The sequence below is a fragment of the Mustela nigripes genome, chromosome 5 (genome assembly GCF_022355385.1).
Source record: "Mustela nigripes isolate SB6536 chromosome 5, MUSNIG.SB6536, whole genome shotgun sequence".
Classification (NCBI taxonomy): domain Eukaryota; kingdom Metazoa; phylum Chordata; class Mammalia; order Carnivora; family Mustelidae; genus Mustela; species Mustela nigripes.
Window position 1 is genome coordinate 27,329,454 of NC_081561.1, and position 8,562 is coordinate 27,338,015.

General features: G+C 50.4%; 1 pseudogene; it reads left to right on the forward strand.

Moving 5' to 3' along the window:
• Nucleotides 1–7,707: 7,707 nt before the first annotated feature.
• LOC132018917 (U4 spliceosomal RNA) lies at nt 7,708–7,893 on the forward strand (annotated as a pseudogene).
• Nucleotides 7,894–8,562: the final 669 nt, after the last annotated feature.

The following is an 8,562-nucleotide window of genomic DNA, read 5'->3' on the forward strand; positions in this document are numbered from 1 at the left end:
GATGCGGGGAAGACCACAGGAGCCCTAGAAGGGTCCAAAGACCATGCAGAGACTACCCTAGCCAGTGGGAAGACCACAAGAGCCCCAGAAAAGTCCACGGAAGATGTGGGGAAGACCACAGGAGCACTAGAAGGGTCCAAAGACCATGTGGAGACTACCCTAGCCCGGGGGAAGACCACAAGAGCCCCAGAAGGGTCCATGAAAGATGCAGGGAAAACCACAGGAGCCCCAGAAAGGTCCACGGAAGATGGGGGGAGGACCACAGGAGCCCTAGAAGGGTCCAAAGACCATGCAGAGACTACCCTAGCCAGTGGGAAGACCACAAGAGCCCCAGAAAAGTCCACGGAAGATGTGGGGAAGACCACAGGAGCCATAGAAGTGTCCAAAGACCATGTGGAGACCACCCTAGCCAGTGGGAAAACCACAAGAGCCCCACAAGGGTCCACAGAAGATGCGGGGAAGACCACAGGAGCCATAGAAGGATCCAAAGACCATGTGGGGACTACCCTAGCCAGTGGGAAGACCACAAGAGCCCCAGAAGGGTCCACGGAAGATGCGGGGAAGACCACAGGAGCCCTAGAAGGGTCCAAAGACCATGCAAAGACCACCCTAGCCAGTGGGAAGACCACAAGAGCCCCAGAAGGGTCCACGGAAGATGCGGGGAAGACCATAGGAGCCACAGAAGGTTCCAAGGACCATGCAGAGACCACCCTAGTCAATAGGAAGACCACAAGAGCCCCAGAAGGGTCCACGGAAAATGTGGGGAAGACTACAAGAGCCCTGGAAGGGTCCAAGGACCGTGGGGAGAGGAGCACCCTAGCCAACGGGAAGACCACAAGAGCCCCAGAGCAGTCCACGGAAGATGCGGGGAGGACCACAGGAGCCCTAGAAGGGTCAAAAGACCATGCGGAGACCACCCTAGCCAGTGGGAAGACCACAAGAGCCCCAGAAAGGTCCACGGAAGATGCGGGGAAGACCACAGGAGCCCCAGAAGGGTCCACGGAAAATGTGGGGAAGACCACAGGAGTCCTAGAAGGGTCCAAGGACCGTGGGGAGAAGACTACCTTAGCCAACCCAAAGACCACAAGAATCCCAGAGGGGTCCACAGAGGATGGGGGGAAGACCACAGGAGCCCTAGAAGGGTCCAACAATCGTGGACAGGAGACCACACTAGCCAATGGGAAGATCACAAGAGCCCCAGAATGGTCCACAGAAGATGTGGGGAAGACCACAGGAGCCCTAGAAGGGTCCAAAGACCATGTGGAGACCACCCTAGCCAGTGGGAAGACCACAAGAGCCCCACAAGGGTCCACGGAAGATGCAGGGAAAACCACAGGAGCCCCAGAAAGGTCCACGGAAGATGCGGGGAAGACCACAGGAGCCCTGAAAGGGTCCAACAACAGTGGACAGGAGACCACTCTAGCCAATGGGAAGACCACGAGAGCCCTAGAAGGGTCCACAGAAGATGCGGGGAAGACCACAGGAGCCATAGAAGGATCCAAAGACCATGTGGGGACTACCCTAGCCAGTGGGAAGACCACAAGAGCCCCAGAAGGGTCCACGGAAGATGCGGGGAAGACCACAGGAGCCCTAGAAGGGTCCAAAGACCATGCAAAGACCACCCTAGCCAGTGGGAAGACCACAAGAGCCCCAGAAGGGTCCACGGAAGATGCGGGGAAGACCATAGGAGCCACAGAAGGTTCCAAGGACCATGCAGAGACCACCCTAGTCAATAGGAAGACCACAAGAGCCCCAGAAGGGTCCACGGAAAATGTGGGGAAGACTACAAGAGCCCTGGAAGGGTCCAAGGACCGTGGGGAGAGGAGCACCCTAGCCAACGGGAAGACCACAAGAGCCCCAGAGCAGTCCACGGAAGATGCGGGGAGGACCACAGGAGCCCTAGAAGGGTCCAAAGACCATGCGGAGACCACCCTAGCCAGTGGGAAGACCACAAGAGCCCCAGAAGTGTCCACAGAAGATGCGGGGAAGACCACAGGAGCCATAGAAGGTTCCAAGGACCATGCGGAGACCACCCTAGCCAGTGGGAAGACCACAAGAGCCCCAGAAGGGTCCACGGAAATTGTGGGGAAGACCACAGGAGTCCTAGAAGGGTCCAAGGACCGTGGTAAGAAGACCACCTTAGCCAACCAAAAGACCACAAGAACCTCAGAGGCGTCCACGGAAAATCAGGGGAAGACCACAGGAGCCCTAGAAGGGTCCAACAATCGTGGACAGGAGACCACACTAGCCAATGGGAAGATCACAAGAGCCCCAGAATGGTCCACAGAAGATGTGGGGAAGACCACAGGAGCCCTAGAAGGGTCCAAAGACCATGTGGAGACCACCCTAGCCAGTGGGAAGACCACAAGAGCCCCAGAAGGGTCCACGGAAGATGCAGGGGAAACCACAGGAGCCCCAGAAAGGTCCACGGAAGATGCAGGGAAGACCACGGAAGCCCTAGAAGGGTCCAAAGACCATGCGGAGACCACCCTAGCCAGTGGGAAGACCACAAGAGCACCAGAATGGTCCACGGAAAATGTGGGAAAGACCACAGGAGCCCTGGAAGGGTCCAACAACCGTGGACAGGAGACCACCCTAGCCAATGGGAAGACCACGAGAGCCCCAGAAGGCTCCACAAAAGATGCAGGGAAGACCACAGGAGCCCTAGAACGGTCCAATGACCAGGGAGAGAAGACCACCCTAGCCAATGGGAAGACCACCAGAGGCCCAGAGGGGTCCACAGAAGATGGGGGGAAGACCACAGGAGCCCTGGAATGGTCCAAGGACCGTGGACAGACGACCACGCTAGCCAATGGGAAGATCACAAGAACCCCAGAAGGGTCCACGGAAGACGTGGGGAAGACCACAGGAGCCATGGAAGGCTCCAAGGACCATGCGGAGAAGACTACCTTAGCCAACTGGAAGACCACAATAGCCCCGGAAGGGCTCACAGATGTGGGGAAGACCACAAGAGCCCTAGAAGGGTCCAAGGACCGTGGGGAGAAGACCACCTTAGCCAATTGGAAGACCACAAGAACCCCAGAAGGGTCCACGGAAGATGCGGGGAAGACCATAGGAGCCCCAGAAAAGTCTAAGGACCATGGGCCGAAGACCACCGTAGCAAACAGGAAGACCATAAGAGCCCCAGAAGGGTCCACAGAAGATGTGGGGAAGACCACAGGAGCCCTGGAAGGGTCCAAGGACCATGGACAAAAGACCACCCTAGCCAACAGGAAGACCACAGGAGCCCTGGAAGGGTCCAAGGACCGTGCAGAGAAAAAAACCCTAGCCAATGGGAAGATCACAAGAGCACCAGAAACTTCCATGGAAGATGCGGGGAAGACCATAGGAGCCCTAGAAGGGACCAAGGACCATGCAGAGAAGATCACCCAAGCCAATGAGAGGATTACAAGAACTCCAGCCAAATCTACAAAACGTGACCAAACTGTCAATAATACTTCTTCTGGTTCAAATAAAAAGGATATTACACATGAGGTGCCCATCGGTTCTTTTACACTCACCACATCTCACATGGAGTTTAGTTTCACCATATCAGAAACCCCGGACAACAAAAGCCATCCATATCAAAACAAAGATGGCTCACACAGAGGTCTTCATACTGGCGGAATGAGCAAGAATGATTCATTCCCTGCATGGGCCATAGTTATTGTGGCCCTGGTGGCTGTAATTCTCTTCCTCATGTTCCTTGGCCTTATCTTTTTGGTAAGGAAGAGGGATGCTACAGGGGAACGAACCCATGAGATAGGGAGTTGACAAAAGATTATGGATCTGAACCAGAGGGAGTAATTAGCTTAGAAAAAGAGGCACGTTCGGTGGTGGGGGGGGATGGTAATAAAGGGGTAATAAAAGGGTGGTGGTGGTGGAAACTATGGGGAAAGATAGTGAGGCATGGGGCATGAACAATGTCATATTGGAGAGAAGTCTGTGGCTAAGAAGAAAAGGATGTAAGAGTCTTTTTTTTTTTTTTAATTTGAGTGAGATCACAAGTAGGCAGAAAGGCAGGCAGAGAGAGAGAGAGGGAAGCAGCTTCCTGCTGAGCAGAGAGCCCAATGCAGGGCTCGATCCCAGAACCCTGAGACCATGACCTGAGCTGAAAGCAGAGGGTTAACCCTCTGAGCCACCCAGGCGCCCCCCAAAAAAGGATGTAGAATAGGGAAAAATTGGGGGTTGGAGAAAGAATCTGGAATGTGAGAATAGGGGATATTAGGATAGGAAAAATTGGACAGAGGAGGGAGTTGGAGAAGTCTGGGACTTAATGCATGGGGTCTGGGGCTGGAATAAGGATCAAAGTTTGGTTGGAATCTTGAGAAAGGATGAAGCTAAAGGTCTAGGGTCAGGAAGAATAGTCAAAGGATTATAGGTATTGAGGAAAGCAAATGGCACAGCAGATGAAACTCATTCTTCCTTTCTCCTAATAACAGGTCTCCTATATGACAAAAACACGGCGTGCACTGATACAGAACAAGGAGGACGGTGACCCAGAGAATGATGGGGGCCCTAATTCCTATCCAGTCTACCTGGTGGAGCAGCAGACTCTTGGCACAGGCCAGATCGCTTCCCCACGGTGATTGTTTAGAAAGTGCCCAGCTCTTCCATGCCCTTCCTAAGATGAGGAATTAGACTCACAATTCGTATTTCCTGGACTCCAGGAAGGGCAAAGTACTGGCAGTTAACAGCATTAACCCTTCATCTGCAGTGTTCTTATTGAAACTGGTCTAAAGATGCGATAAGCAAGAAGGATGTGAGTCTGGCGGGTATAAAAGAAAGAATGAATAATATGAGCATGTGTTCTTTTTCGAAGATGATGGTTTCAAAATGAAAGGATGTTTGATGGACATATGGGGTGGGCACAAATCCTGGACACATACTGAGTCTTGGGAGGAGCAGCCTGGCTAAGGGAAGTTTGGGGGTCTTAGAAGGCAATGTCCCAACTGTAAGTTGGGTTTCAGGACCAATCTATAATACTTCTATCTATTACTTAGACTTTTTATGTAAGCAGGCTTGTCTTTGAGTTCTGAGGACACTTGACTCCCTGAAAAAGTAGGATCTGAGAAGAAAAGAGGACATATTTCCTTCACTATCTCTACACCTGGGAAAAAGGAAAATTTGAGAAAAGATAATAAATATCTCTCATTCATATGGTTCTTACCTCATCCTCCTGAATCCTTTCATTTTTCTAAATGTCTATAGTAGGCATCCTGCTGATTTGGCTTGCTGGGTTGTAGGTGGCATGCAGGGAGGGATTTTTGTCTGGCCTACGGTGTTACCTATTCATCCCCATCAGGCCTTCCCTGATGGTGTTTCCCACTCATCATTTACTTTCCTATTTGTTCTACCAAAAGCCAGTCCAGGCTTTTTACTGGAGGAGTCACTCACCTTCTCTGTTGCCCCCATTCTGTCTCTCCTCATGCTTTGACCCCAGATTCTGATTTTCCTCCATGTAGACATCTCATCTGGATTTTCTCTCCAACTTATTAAAACCCTTTGGCCTATTACCGATTTGGTAGAGGGGGAAAGACAGATAATGGATAGCTTCTTATCTATTGGTCTTTTTATAATAAAGTATAAAATATTTGTAAAATAAGGACATCATAATTACTGGTAGTTGGGAGAAGTTGGGAGAAGTCCTGGCTGGTGTTTCTGACTTTGGCTGTGACCTTACAGATGACCTTAATCAGGAGTGGGTAGAGAACAGGAATTCTTTGGAGGATCATGGAAGAGGAGGTTGAATTTCTATTGCTCCTAAGATGAGTCATTCCTGAGTTCCTGCTGGGCTCATTTGCATGTTGACAAAACAAGAGAGAATGTGTTAGTTAATAAGCAAGTATTTCTAAGCACATTTTATAAATTCTGTTGAGGATTATAAAGAAGTATAAGGCATAGTTGTCACCTGAGACATCAATATAGGAAAATTAAAATTAAATACATAATTCACTAAGGGTTATCACAAGTCAATATTACACAGAATTAAACAGGATTCTAATGAATTAAACCCAGTATTTATGGGCAACTACTACATCCCAAATTTATGTTAGGACATTAGCCCTGCTCTAAAACCATTCTACACCCAACCAACAAACAGAGCCTTGGCTCTCTTACCAGAGGAGGATCAGAAACTTTCCTGAGTAGAAATATGATTTAGTTTATCATAGGCCTTCCAACTTGAACTTCATTTGGAATCAAAAGGCAGTCAATATCTGCTACTTTTGGTATTCCCATTTGAAGGAAGCTGGACATCTACCATGGACAGTAGTCCTAATGTAGACACTTTTGAGTTATCTGCCACAGTCCACTACAGACTGGGGGAGGTGGTGGTCCTCAGGTCTCAGGATCTCTCTGAATCTCCCACCAGAGTTCTGCTCTGCTAAAGGCAGAATTGTAGCTTGGATCCCAGATTGTTGGCATGCCAGATGTAAGAGGGACCCTAGAGCTAGGTCCCGGGAAAGAGTCTTGAGGCAGAGAGGGACACCTGGGTTCTGGAAGAGAGTGGGGTGCCTGAGGAAAAAAAGGACAAGAATGCCAGGTTTTTAATCACCTGGGCAGATGGCAACTCAGAATGTGGCAATTGTCGGGACAGGAGTGTCATTCTTTCTCAGAAGAAAAGAAGATACCGCCTATCCCTAGCCTCTAACCATTGAATTTCTCTAGCTTGGACCCTAATTTAAAAAACCAAACAAAACCAAGCAAGAACACAGCTGCCCACCCCCACCCCCATGCCTGAGAGGGCCAAACATCCAGCCTGACAAGGCACCCAAATGGAGCACTAGGGGTCACAGGGTTTATATTGGGGAGTAGAGGGCTCTCCAAACTCACCAGGGACTGTGGGCCTCAGCAAAGAGGTTGATTGTCTCCTTTCCCACTTCTCTCCTCTGCTACTAAGGCTCACTTTGAAATCTAGAGGGAAATTCTCTGACAAGCTCTCATTAGAGAAAATTACATAATGAGCCATAAGGAGGGAATGGCTCCCTCCTCACAAGTTTAATGTAATGCCCCACCCAGACACCCCCAGGAGAGATCAGTGCCCAAGAGCCCTAGAGCTGAGGTGGGCACTAGGTGCAAGGGCAGAGGGGTGAGCCCAGGCAAGGCTGGCCAGGATCAGGGGTGAGGCACAAGGGACTAGAGCAGTGGGGACTCTGTGGTCCCTGAGTATGTGGCCCTCCCCTCTTCCCTCTAGGTTCCACTTGGCTTGAGGTTCTTGGATTTTGCTCAGTAATTGAGCAGATCAGTGGTTCACAGCTGGCACCCCCACCCCGGGGTCACCCCTTCTGCCCCAGCACCCTGCAGCCTGCCTTGGACAACACAAGGCCTCCAGCTGAACCTTGCCTCTGCAGTTCAAGTCAGCACAGCCCTCAGCTCTCTGAGGGGTGCAGTTCCTAGCCTGGGCTTCCCACACCAAGCGCTTCCTTCTATTCGCACACCATTGGTAATAAAATGTATTGCATGGAGCACTGGGTGTGGTGCATAAACAATGAATCTTGGAAAAATGAAAAAATAAAATTAAAAAAACAACAACAACGAAAGTTTGCGCTGCGCTTGCTTTCACATCACATACCTCAATGCTCTGATAATTCTATGAGTTCTTTCTTATTACACTTGACAGGTGGCAAAACTGAGACTCAGAGAAGTACCTTGTTCAAACCCACATGCTCCTGGGAACAGAGTTTTTCTCCCAATACAACTTTACTCAGCTTTGCGCAGTGGCAGTATCGTAGCCAATGAGGTTTATCCGAGGCGCGATTATTGCTAATTGAAAACTTTTCCCAATACAACTTTACTCTGTCCCTTAGTGTAACTTGGCAGCATGACCTGGATGGATGGGATGTTAGACGGACCACCCAAGGAACATGGTGTAATTGAAGTTTGTTCAAAAAAGCATCCAGCTCTTTCTTCTGGAGTCCAGGTCTCCGTTTCATCCCCTTGGACTTCCCAGAGTTTTGTTTTTCTGGCCCCATAGAGCCGGGTCTACCCTGACAGCCTCTGTCACCTTCTGAGTTTCCTTCTCTGGCCTCATGGTCACAGTGCTCCACCCTCCCTCCCTCCCAACACCCAGGTGTTCTCTTCTCACAGCTAACTGTCCCAGCACACCTCTCCTGGACAGTGAATGCTGGCATGGTAAGAAGATTCAATTACTTGGGACCCAGTCACCCTCATTTTTCTCCCTTCTGCCTCCTACACAGGCCTCAGCTCCAGAAATGAGACATCCCCAGAGAAAACGGGTTTTTATTGACTTCTGGCCCCAAGGGTGGTTCTCCTTTCCTCTGATAGGTTTGATCCCCTTGTTCTCTCTTCCTCCCTGTGCCAGAGGTGTCCCTCCTTGGAGAGGAAAGGCCCAGAGTTATGGCTCCCCCACACCACCCTGCCCAGCAGCAACTAGAAAGCCCACAACAATAGCCAAGTGAGACAGGAAAGTGAGCCAGCCATATTGTGGAGCAAGTGTTAGAACCCAAGAGAACAGCTGCTTTAGTCCCTGGCTCCCTACTACCATGGAACTTACCCCAGCTGATTTACTCCTCCCATAACGCTGGCCCTAGCAAGCTTTTG